This window comes from Lampetra planeri, chromosome 78, assembly GCF_965212315.1.
Source record: "Lampetra planeri chromosome 78, kcLamPlan1.2.h2, whole genome shotgun sequence".
Taxonomy (NCBI): domain Eukaryota; kingdom Metazoa; phylum Chordata; class Hyperoartia; order Petromyzontiformes; family Petromyzontidae; genus Lampetra; species Lampetra planeri.
This window is the reverse complement of record NC_136183.1, coordinates 1,202,630-1,215,020: the sequence shown is the minus strand read 5'-3', so window position 1 is coordinate 1,215,020 and position 12,391 is coordinate 1,202,630. Positions and strand designations below refer to the sequence as shown.

Genomic DNA, 12,391 nt, shown 5'->3' with positions numbered 1-12,391 from the left:
TCGCCGGACCATACGCAGTTTCATTGGACGGCGGTTGCCCCTGGCAACGGGTAGCGACGCCTTCGCCGCTTTCATTGGACGGCGGTTGCCCCCTTGCAACGGGTAGCGACGCCTTCCCGGCGGGGTGGACGCCATTTTTAATTCCCGTTAAAAATAGGCGCACGCATTAACACGCGACTCTGAGGTAAATTCATCAAAGTTTCAAGTCCTCTTCACTCCCCCCCCCCCACCACAATGTGTGCAATTACTATTATAGCGTCGGTCGATTATAAAATTATAGCGATTAGACAGTATTATTGTAGCGCGGGGGGGGAAACGGCACCCGTACCCAGCGTCAGCCGGGTGGGAAAATCAGGCGAGGCCGGAGGCTCTGCACGGTACTAGGCCTCGACACCCACCACGCGACTCTGAGGTAAATTCATCAAAGTTTCACGTCCTCTACAGAGTGGTGAGGGAGGGAGAGTGGTGAGGGAGGGAGAGTGGTGAGGGAGGGAGAGTGGTGAGGGAGGGAGAGTGGTGAGGGAGGGAGAGTGGTGAGGGAGGGAGAGTGCTGAGGGAGGGAGAGTGGTGAGGGAGGGAGAGTGGTGAGGGAGGGAGAGTGCTGAGGGAGGGAGAGTGCTGAGGGAAGGAGAGTGGTGAGGGAGGGAGAGTGGTGAGGGAGGGAGAGTGGTGAGGGAGGGAGAGTGGTGAGGGAGGGAGAGTGCTGAGGGAGGGAGAGTGCTGAGGGAGGGAGAGTGCTGAGGGAGGGAGAGTGCTGAGGGAGGGAGAGTGGTGAGGGAGGGAGAGTGGTGAGGGAGGGAGAGTGCTGAGGGAGAGTGCTGAGGGAGGGAGAGTGGTGAGGGAGGGAGAGTGGTGAGGGAGGGAGAGTGGTGAGGGAGGGAGAGTGGTGAGGGAGGGAGAGTGCTGAGGGAGGGAGAGTGCTGAGGGAGGGAGAGTGCTGAGGGAGGGAGAGTGGTGAGGGAGGGAGAGTGGTGAGGGAGGGAGAGTGGTGAGGGAGGGAGAGTGGTGAGGGAGGGAGAGTGGTGAGGGAGGGAGAGTGGTGAAGGAGGGAGAGTGGTGAGGGAGGGAGAGTGGTGAGGGAGGGATTCAGCCTCAAAACGAGTAACTGGTGTGGCGTATTAACATCGCCACTGGGGAGACAAAGGCGGCCGGGCGTGGTGGATACAAGTCCCGGGCGAAGCCGGGTAGTGCAGCTAGTATTCTATATTGATATATTAAGGATCTGTAGAGCTTCGAATACAAAATAGTCTGGTTGAATTAAGGATGAATCATAGGCAGGCCAGCCTTCATTGTAGAAGCCAGCACAGATGGTCATTTAAATAAGTTCATATTTTGCATCCACAGAGTAATATCTGTGGCCAAGAAGAATCACAGGTTTGTTCGTTCGTTTCTAAAAACGCTTGTCCTGGTGATGCTCGTGGGGGCAGCACACAGATTCGGGCGGTCCAGGCCTCCCTTTCCCTGGCGACAGACTAGCTCAACCTGGGGAATTCCAAAGCGTTCACAGGCCAACGTGTCTTGGGCCAGCCCCAAGGTCTTTGCCCAGTGGGACGTGCATGGTACAGTTCCAGGGGGAGTCTATTGGGGTGCATCCTTACATATATTCTATATTGATATCACCGCTAGAGCCAGGTCCAGGGGTTGTGTTTGCCAACAAGCGACTCGTGGCCGCGTGACCCATGTAACCCAGTCGGGCCAGCTCGAAATGGCTACGTGGTACCATCCTGTGCACTGAACATCCGCAGGATTAAGGGTGAGGGGCGGGTGCGATGCCAGTATGGCAGGGAGAGGGATGGTCTCATATGGACTCGACCTACGCGATGGACACTCACAGCTTTGTATAGAGCAAAAGTCCAGGCACCTTGCACACAGAGTTACACAGTCTAATGAAGGAATGCTGCCCGACTAATTTTAAGTGAGATTTTGGCTGCCAAACCAGAGCTGGTCATGAATTAATTAAACAGGTATGGGAGCTCCTCCACCACTTGTAGAACTGCCTTATTATTCATGGAGAGTTGAGCAGGTGCAGTGTTGTATGACATTAAATTCCCAGGCAGGTGATTTATTTTTGTGGAACATTTTCAAGGCCCCATTTCATGATTGGAATTATCAAGCCACAGAACAAGATTCCCTAATTCCATCTCCTTAAGTAGCCATTACCAGATCATCAGCAGATGTAACATGGTCGACCAGCATGGAACGATCCTTGAACTATAACCAGGCATCAATTAGCGTATCATTGTAACCGTAACAAATGCAATAGTTTTTATATGACCATTGGGAGCTTCTCAAACTACATATTTATTGAAGATGCTATGTAATGTAATGCATGGGGCCAGAGTGAATTTCGGTCACAAGCCAAGATGAACAGGATATGGCTCCGACTCCTGGTCACACAGCTTAAGATCATCCTGCCCAAAATCATACAAATCCTCAAATAATGTGAGAAGAGGCATAGATTTGAAAACAAATAACAATCCAAAGCCCCAAGCCTCTTCATGGTACTATAGGGCTTAATTAAATCAAGAATGCAGAGATCTAATTTCTGTTGAAAATACATACGCCTCTGCTGTAGTCAATAGACAAAAAATACAGCAGCTGCTTGCATATCGCGGAGGGTACATTCTTGGAAATTGCCGCGCGAAAGCTAAAAGCGCGATATTCAATACTTAAGCCTTTCCTAAGTAATGGTGTTGGGTAAACGTCAACTAAAATTTACAACATCACAATTGAAATAAGTACTGTACTGTATTCCAAATAAACTAAAAATTGAAATAAACATGGAGAAACCAAACACAAAAAATATTCCCAGACAAAAAATAGTATAAATCTATAAAGATAAAGCAGACTTGGCGCTTGTGTATATTTTTTAGCGAACCAAATTGTGCTAACACACTCCAAACTTTCCATGCATACTCACGGGTGTGTTAGTGTGTTGTTCACACTAATTTTAATCTTAACTAAACACCTACATCTGTACCACCTGCACACACCCCACGCTCCTCACCTCCCCTGGACATTCTCACTACTTCCGGTTTGCCACACATGTAAACACATTATGACATTTCATATACTACAATTCCAAGCACTCACCATAACATGAGTGTCTCCACTGCACTGCTATACTTGATCTCATATTTACCAGGTTATCCTTCCCTATTATCAGCCCTGCGTTTTTGCCGCCAAATTCATCCCCTTCTGGCTTCTTACTGTCCTCTCTGCACGTGCACGGCTCATCTCTAACACACAGCAATATTTTTATAAAAAACGTACTATTCTAAAATGTTTACATCTATGTGCCAACACTACAGACCTCACACTATGAGATCTCTTTTACCAGTGGCAAAATATAATAGTAGGTTTTTACCCTTTTAACTGGTACAAAACTGACACCTTTATTCAAGGCATCATGTTTGCAATGACCACAACACAAGTAGTCAAAAAAGCAAACAAAAAGAAGCAACTCTGATAAGGATGATAATATGCACTGTCCTTGAAGTTGATTGGCCCACACCCGAGACGGCTTTCTTTAGAGCCTAGTCCCCATTGGTGTAGGGCCAGATGACACCAGAAGGCGTACAACTCAAACACAGTGCAATATCAGAGTATTGAGAGCTCGGGGTAAGCATTTACACTATGAGATCTCTTTTACCAGTGGCAAAATATAATAGTAGGTTTTTACCCTTTTAACTGGTACAAAACTGACACCTTTATTCAAGGCATCATGTTTGCAATGACCACAACACAAGTAGTCAAAAAAGCAAACAAAAAGAAGCAACTCTGATAAGGATGATAATATGCACTGTCCTTGAAGTTGATTGGCCCACACCCGAGACGGCTTTCTTTAGAGCCTAGTCCCCATTGGTGTAGGGCCAGATGACACCAGAAGGCGTACAACTCAAACACAGTGCAATATCAGAGTATTGAGAGCTCGGGGTAAGCATTTACACTATGAGATCTCTTTTACCAGTGGCAAAATATAATAGTAGGTTTTTACCCTTATATTTTGCCACTGGTAAAAGAGATCTCATAGTGTAAATGCTTACCCCGAGCTCTCAATACTCTGATATTGCACTGTGTTTGAGTTGTACGCCTTCTGGTGTCATCTGGCCCTACACCAATGGGGACTAGGCTCTAAAGAAAGCCGTCTCGGGTGTGGGCCAATCAACTTCAAGGACAGTGCATATTATCCTTATCAGAGTTGCTTCTTTTTGTTTGCTTTTTTGACTACTTGTGTTGTGGTCATTGCAAACATGATGCCTTGAATAAAGGTGTCAGTTTTGTACCAGTTAAATGGGTAAAAACCTACTATTATATTTTGCCACTGGTAAAAGAGATCTCATAGTGTAAATGCTTACCCCGAGCTCTCAATACTCTGATATTGCACTGTGTTTGAGTTGTACGCCTTCTGGTGTCATCTGGCCCTACACCAATGGGGACTAGGCTCTAAAGAAAGCCGTCTCGGGTGTGGGCCAATCAACTTCAAGGACAGTGCATATTATCATCCTTATCAGAGTTGCTTCTTTTTGTTTGCTTTTTTGACTACTTGTGTTGTGGTCATTGCAAACATGATGCCTTGAATAAAGGTGTCAGTTTTGTACCAGTTAAAAGGGTAAAAACCTACTATTATATTTTGCCACTGGTAAAAGAGATCTCATAGTGTAAATGCTTACCCCGAGCTCTCAATACTCTGATATTGCACTGTGTTTGAGTTGTACGCCTTCTGGTGTCATCTGGCCCTACACCAATGGGGACTAGGCTCTAAAGAAAGCCGTCTCGGGTGTGGGCCAATCAACTTCAAGGACAGTGCATATTATCATCCTTATCAGAGTTGCTTCTTTTTGTTTGCTTTTTTGACTACTTGTGTTGTGGTCATTGCAAACATGATGCCTTGAATAAAGGTGTCAGTTTTGTACCAGTTAAAAGGGTAAAAACCTACTATTATATTTTGCCACTGGTAAAAGAGATCTCATAGTGTAAATGCTTGCCCCGAGCTCTCAATACTCTGATATTGCACTGTGTTTGAGTTGTACGCCTTCTGGTGTCATCTGGCCCTACACCAATGGGGACTAGGCTCTAAAGAAAGCCGTCTCGGGTGTGGGCCAATCAACTTCAAGGACAGTGCATATTATCATCCTTATCAGAGTTGCTTCTTTTTGTTTGCTTTTTTGACTACTTGTGTTGTGGTCATTGCAAACATGATGCCTTGAATAAAGGTGTCAGTTTTGTACCAGTTAAAAGGGTAAAAACCTACTATCACTACAGACCTCCTTCGACACAACATAGATGCGAAACAACAGCTACGACTAAATACATCAAATCTACATCGCCTGGTAAGGAATAAAAAGCATGAAAATACACGCACTAGCGTTAAAATAATTATACAAGTACACGCACCACCACTCACATACTATGAATACCTACATCAAGCGCTACAAACAATTACTTCGTTCATAAGAGGTTTTTGGGTTAGATCGCGTAAATATGCGTCGTTAAAACCCGCCACCACCCGACGTAGCCATCTAGTAAGGTTTGTCACGTAAACAGAACGTGGCCAATTCCTCACTAGTACAGCACACCGGTTGTGTGTTGGAGAGCCAAGCCACAACATTTACCAACTGAGTACGACATTTCGCCAGTAATTACAACTAGCTTCATCAGGCGACAGCCAGATTTGTGGTGAAGTCTTACTGTTTCATACTCTTTGGTTCACATACGTGACTTTACCAAAAGAACCAAAGAGTATGGATGCCTGCATTCACGAAAGCTTCAAATCAAGAATCTTACTGTTTCGTTCCTTATATAGAGACTTCTTTGCCTTCAGGATCATGGTGCGAAAAGGCAGCTTCAATCTCTTCTTAAGATGCAAAGAGCTCTTCCACCAATTTTCTGTCGACATTTATGCCAAAATAGAAGCTTCATTCGATTAAACCCACTAGATGGCAAAACATCCAACATTGTCTATCCTGAAGCTCTTCAAGGGCAACGAATTTAAAAGCTGTCTTAATTATTAAACAAACAAGCCCTGCGATTGTATAACACAACCAAAACACCGTGACAATACACATATTTACAGACCTCATTGGCATATTCCAATAATTCTAACAAAGCCAGCATTGCAAAACATTACTCGTAACGTTTAATTACTCAGACTTGTGCGAAGCCGGGTAACTTAGTTATTACTGAATACAATACTTCCGATGATGTTTGTGCATGAGTGAAAAGTGGCAGTGCAATGGTTCGCGTGCTGCACTATAAACCCAGCGACCTGATTTATATTCCCAGAGCCAAGCCACAACATTTGGCTGTCGCCTGATAAAGCTGGTTGTAAATACTGGCCAACGTCTTACTCAGATTGTAATGTTGTGGCTTGGCTCTCCAACACACAACCGGTGTGCTGTACTAGTGACGATTTGGCCACGTTGTTTACTTAACAAACCTTACTAATTGGCTCTGTTGGGTGGTGGCAGATTTAACTTTATATATGTACGCGATCTAACCCAAACAAACCTGAATTAAGGATGTATATTTATAGTTTGCGTGTCTTTCTCCCCGTGGTCGCGTGGATTTTCTTCTGGGTCTTCCGGTTTTTCCCTCCACATTTAGAGTCAACATCACCACGCGTTTAGAGTATTTGACGGATATACATTTCCACACGTTGATAAGCCACTTTGTTGTGGGCAGGTCGCTTCTGAAAAAGAGCGGTGTAGCTCAAGTGGGCTTTGCCTGGTAAGATAAAACAAATTTTATTAATATTTTAAAGAAAAAAAGTTTCAAAGTAGTGAGCCAGGTGAAGACAAATTAAACTTAAGCCGAGAATTAAAGCAAATTCAATCAGGCGAAAGCAGGAGGCAAGGCCCCGCATGGCTAGGCCCCGCGTCGTAATGTTCCAACCTGGACATGGTTTCCATACTCGCTGCTACTCAATTGATATCCCTACAAGGGGGAGAAGGAGCGAGGCTCTACCTGGGTAAACAACAACAACCACCACGACAACAATCACGATGTGAACTTCTCACCTCGGATCTCAGTGAGCGCGCGCGAGGATCGGCAGCTTCCTGGTATCTCATGACGTCACGCGGCAGCAGCAGGTGACATGAAGTCACTAGCGGGGTACACCTCCCCCTCGAGTCTAACGCCGATTAGGTAATGCAGTGGTGACGTCAGAGAGCGGGATAAGAGTTTAAGTATGAGTCAGTCAGCGTATGATGAGTGAATTAGTGTATGATGAGTGAATGGGTCAGCGTATGACGAGTGAGTCAACGTATGATGAGTTAGTGTATGATGAATGAATTTGTATATGATGAGTGAATGGGTCAGTGGTTGTGTGAGTGTATGATGTGTGAGTGAGTCAGCGTATGATGAGTGAGTCCGTGTATGATGTGTGAGTGAGTGAGTGTATGATGTGTGAGTGACTCAGTGTATGATGAGTGAGTCAGCGTATGATGAGTGAGTATGATGAGTCAATGGGTCAGTGGTTGTGTGAGTGAGTGTATGATGAGTGAGTGAGTCAGCGTATGATGAGTGAGTAAGTGTATGATGTGTGAGTGAGTGTATGATGTGTGAGTGAGTCAGTGTATGATGTGTGAGTGAGTCAGTGTAAGATGCGTGAGTGTATCACGGCATCCTCCACGCCATCACGGCCTCAACCCGCCATCACGGTATGCTAAACATTTCGAACAAACACACATTTAAAAATTTGCCTTTTATGTATAAGATAGATAGAGTCAGGATGTACTACTGTAGTGTAAGCAGGTACCACCACAGTCGGTATCCACTGCTGTAATCATTGCAGGTACCACCACAATATGCACTGCTGTAATCATAGCAGGTACCACCACAGTCAGTATGCACTGCTGTAATCATAGCAGGTACCACCACAACAGTATGCACTGTTGTCATCATAGCAGGTACCACCACAATATGCACTGCTGTAATCATAACAGGAACCACCACAGTCAGTATGCACTGCTGTCGTGAAAGCAGGTACCACCACAGTCAGTATGCACAGCGGTAGTCATAGGATATCACCACAGTCAGTATGCACTGCTGTAATCATAGCAGGTACCACCAGTCAGTATGCACTGCTGTAATCATAGCACGTACCACCACAGTATACACTGCTGTAGTGAAAGCAGGTTCCACCACAGTATGCACTGCTGTTATCATAGCACGTACCACCACAGTCAGTATGCACTGCTGTTGTGAAAGCAGGTACCACCAAAGTCGTTATGCACTGCTGTAGTCATAACAGGTGCCACCACTGTCAGTATACACTGCTGTAGTGATAGCAGATACCACCTCAGTGGGTATGCACTGCTGTAGTGATAGTAGATACTGCTATCGAGTTGGTAGATACTGTTATATAGAGTTAGTAGATACTAAAACAGTCAGTATATACCACTACAGTCAGTCTATACTGCTACAGTCAGTATATACTACTATAAGTCAGTACATATCATAGCAGGTACCACCACAATATGCACTGCTGTAATCATAGCAGGTACCGCCACAGTCGGTATGCACTGCTGTAGTGAAACCAGGTCCCACCACAGTCGGTATGCACTGCTGTAGTGAAAGCAAGTACCACCACAATATGCACAGCTGTAATAGCAGGTACCACCACAGCACTATGCACTGCTGTAATCATAGCAGGTACCACCACAACAGTATGCACTGCTATAATAGCAGGTACCTGTTGTGTCTATACCCCTTTTTTTTATTAATATTAAGAACAATAAAAAAATGTTTTTTTTTATATCTATATATATTTAAATTAAATAATGAAAACAACCCACTACTCCTCACAAGCACACCAGGAATCTGTGAAACGGGGAGGGCCATTAAACGCGGTTTGGCACAAACACACGCATGCCATAAAGTACGTATGGCGGGGTCTGGCCTCGGGATGACCCACGCAGGGGGAGCAAGGAGGGAGTCAAAGGGTCGCGAGGGGGGGGGTCTGTGCCTGACATTCCTAGGGCATCTGTTTCTCTTGTTTGTTTTTCCTCTCACAAGAGACGCTGAGAGAGGAGAGGGTGTTCACGTTTTTGAGTTAAACACACGCGAGCAAATAACACTTCCCCGTAGGGAGATCAAACCACGATGAAATACAGTGAACACGGTTACGGCACGCCTTGAGTCACTTACAATCAAATCACAATAATACTAAACAGCCAAATGAGTCGCATTTTAACTTCCAAACCAAAAACAACTTAAGCTGTGTGAGACAAAGGATATAACGCCCAGAGCGAGGGAGGGGATCATTAAGCTCGCTTAACGCGTAGGTTTTCGCGACAAATATTATTCACAATCAAAAACGTGTATTATGATTGTGATGATGTAACCTCGGTGCGAACGCGAATCGTCGGTCTGGTTTAATGGATAACTCGTGTGGGGCACCAGTTCGTGAAGAAGCCCCCACCCCTCCTTCCAGAATGATTACACAGCTGTGTCTTTAAAGCTAATAAACACACGCAACACATACGGACGGACACGCACACGACACACACGGACGCAGATGTGTTCGCCCCCACAAAAGATATATGACCCGGCCTTTGAACAACTCGGGAAACCGAGTGGATTTTCTCAATATAAGCCGAGGCAAAATCCATTCAAGACATCTCGTCTCCGGGGCTACGGCCCCCACCAGAGATCTCCAGGGCTACGGCCCCATCTCATCTCAACGCCGACAATGAAGAAGCTCTTCCGTCATCCAGAATGACGATGTTCGTGGGGTAGCGACGTGCATCGACAAGCTGAGGTCTGCACCACCTAAGAAGAATTGCTACCCTGAGTCGCCGAGCTGCGAGTGAAGCTGACGGAGATTCCAGCTATCACTCTCGAGCCAACAAAGACACCCAACGTCCACCCAACAATGAACGAAGCATCGTTCATCGCCAGAGTGACGACCAGCGAACAACCTGTACAAAGGGCGGAGATCGCCAAGCGTCAACCAAGCGAGCATCGCAAAGGACGAGCAGCAGCGGATGAGCAACAAGAGCCATCGTTCATCGCCAGAGCGCTCCAAGCCAGTGAGCACGCACAGCCGCGTCGTCCAGAGCCTGAGCCAACACAGCCTGAAGTAAGGGCGAGTGTCCGTGTGAAGCGGGCAGCGATCAAGGAGAGAGTGACGACGATATCATCGCGCACCACGACGGCGAGCATCGTGCGACGCCACTCATCTAGCAGTAGAGAGAGAGAAAGCGCACGAGCAGCACGACTCGGGCGTCATCAAGCGTCGTGCCGACTCGTGGAGGAGCTGCGCGCTATCCGACTACGGAATCATCGCGCACCACGATGGCGGACATCGTGCCAACGCCGCTCAATCGAGCAGTGGAGAAAGGGAGACAGCACGGGCTCGCTGTGGCCACGCCCAAGCGAGAGGAACCTCTAAAGAGCTGGTTGTATCTCCCCCACCCCACAAGCTAAAGACATAACTCCCGGCTCTAAGAAAAATGTAATTAATTTTACAAAGGGACAACGCATACACAACACGCACACGAATAAGACTTTCAAAAAGTTATCTTGCGTTTCAAAAAGGGTTGCCATTTCAAGGTGGTGCGTTCAATAATCAACTGATCGTGCAAAGCAGTTGCTGCCGTCGAGTTACAGGAATAAGAAATGTTTTAGTCATTTATTTTCGTTAATTGCATAATCTTGCCGATGAATCTACTGACGTATACTTTGCCTTTGCATCTTAGAGGTCATATGTTTGTTTAGAATAAAAATTGCTTAACACCAAGTGTTCGAGTGCTTCTTTCCCAGTCCATGCAAAACTGTCTTATTCCTAAGAACTGTATCCTGCGATGAGATATGAAATTAGAGACCTAACATTACATAAACACACTAAGATAATCAGTAAATGTTCAATCAAAGATAATCGTTTTATCCCGATTGATACAACTCTGGATAACGAAGCTAAGCCTAATTATCATAACTGCACACATTAACATAATCGCAAGCATCCGCATAAATTACTACAATTATCTCCGTGATTATCATAATGTATGCATATAATTACATACATTAACATCATTCATGCGATTTGCGCATTTTTCGGACTTAATAATTACAACATATACAACATACCACCACAGCAGTATGCACTGTTGTAATCATAGCAGGTACCACCACAATATGCACTGCTGTAATCTTGGCAGGTACCACCAGAAGATGCACTGTTGTAATCATAGCAGGAACCACCACAGTCAGTATGCACTGCTTTCGTGAAAGCAGGTACCACCACAGTCAGTATGCACAGCGGTAGTCATAGGATACCACCACAGTCAGTATCCACTGCTGTAATCATAGCAGGTACCACCACAGTATACACTGCTGTAGTGAAAGCAGGTTCCACCACAGTATGCACTGCTGTTATCATAGCATGTACCACCACAGTCAGTATGCACTGCTGTAGTGAAAGCAGGTACCACCAAAGTCGGTATGCACTGCTGTAGTCATAGCAGGTGCCACCACTGTCAGTATGCACTGTTGTAGTGATAGCAGGTACCACCTCAGTCGGTATGCACTGCTGCAGTGATAGTAGATACTGCTATCGAGTTGTTAGATACTGCTATATAGAGTTAGTAGATACTAAAACAGTCAGTATATACCACTACAGTCAGTCAATACTGCTACAGTCAGTATATAGTACTATACAGTCAGTACATACTACTACGGTGAGTAGCTACTAGAGTCAGTAGATACTACTATAGAGTGAGTAGATACTGCTATAGAGTTAGTAGTTACTACTATAGTCAGTGGATACTACTATAGAGTCAGCAGATACTACTTTACAGTTAGTCGTTACTATTGTAATGCGAGCGTAAGCGGGGCTCGCTGCTCGGCTCTGGGCCAATCATACGGCCCAGGGTATTGGGGGGCTGGGCCCAGTATGGGGGCGTATGTGAAGGTCCGTCGCTCACCTCGGGTCCAATCAGATGCGAGGTGAGCAGAGGCCAACCTAAAGGCGGAGCCAGCAAGGCGCTATGCAGAGGCCGGATCTGGGAGGAGACAGGATCACGTGGTGAAGGGAATATAGGTGGGAGCCCGGAAGGGCTCCGGGTCAGTTGGTAGAGTCACGAAGCTGGACCACGTTGGGTGGCCGGAGGGGATCCGCGCCATCAGCCACGTGGCTGGAGGAGCTTCGGGCACACCGTTGGCCAGCGGTGTGCGGGGCGGAGGAGCGGAGCCACTGACGGGAGAGCGCATGCGGGGCGCACGCGAAGAGCAACTGGTCCGCTGTCGGGTCCAGCGGGGTGCGAGTGTCAACCAGAATAAAGAGTAATGGAGACCAAGCAGTGTGTCAGCAAAGTCCTTTATTACACTACTATCGAGTCGGTAGATACGACTGTAGGGCCAGTAGATACGACTACGGCCAGTAGTTACT

The 12,391-nt window shown here is 46.3% G+C and overlaps 1 protein-coding gene across 10 annotated transcripts in view; it reads right to left on the bottom strand.

The window, feature by feature from the left end:
- Nucleotides 1-7,111, bottom strand: part of LOC144738188 (uncharacterized) — a 43,103-nt gene extending 35,992 nt beyond the window's left edge. For 5 of the 10 annotated variants that reach the window (XM_078621195.1, XM_078621196.1, XM_078621197.1 and 2 more), the window contains exon 1: nt 7,020-7,100. The gene's annotated coding sequence lies outside the window, so the exon portion shown is untranslated. Of the gene's footprint in view, nt 1-5,787; nt 6,449-6,510; nt 6,727-7,019 lie in introns of those variants that run through there. The other 5 variants (XM_078621190.1, XR_013589163.1, XR_013589159.1 and 2 more) reach the window with 5 other exon arrangements.
- Between the last annotated feature and the right edge of the window lie 5,280 nt (nt 7,112-12,391).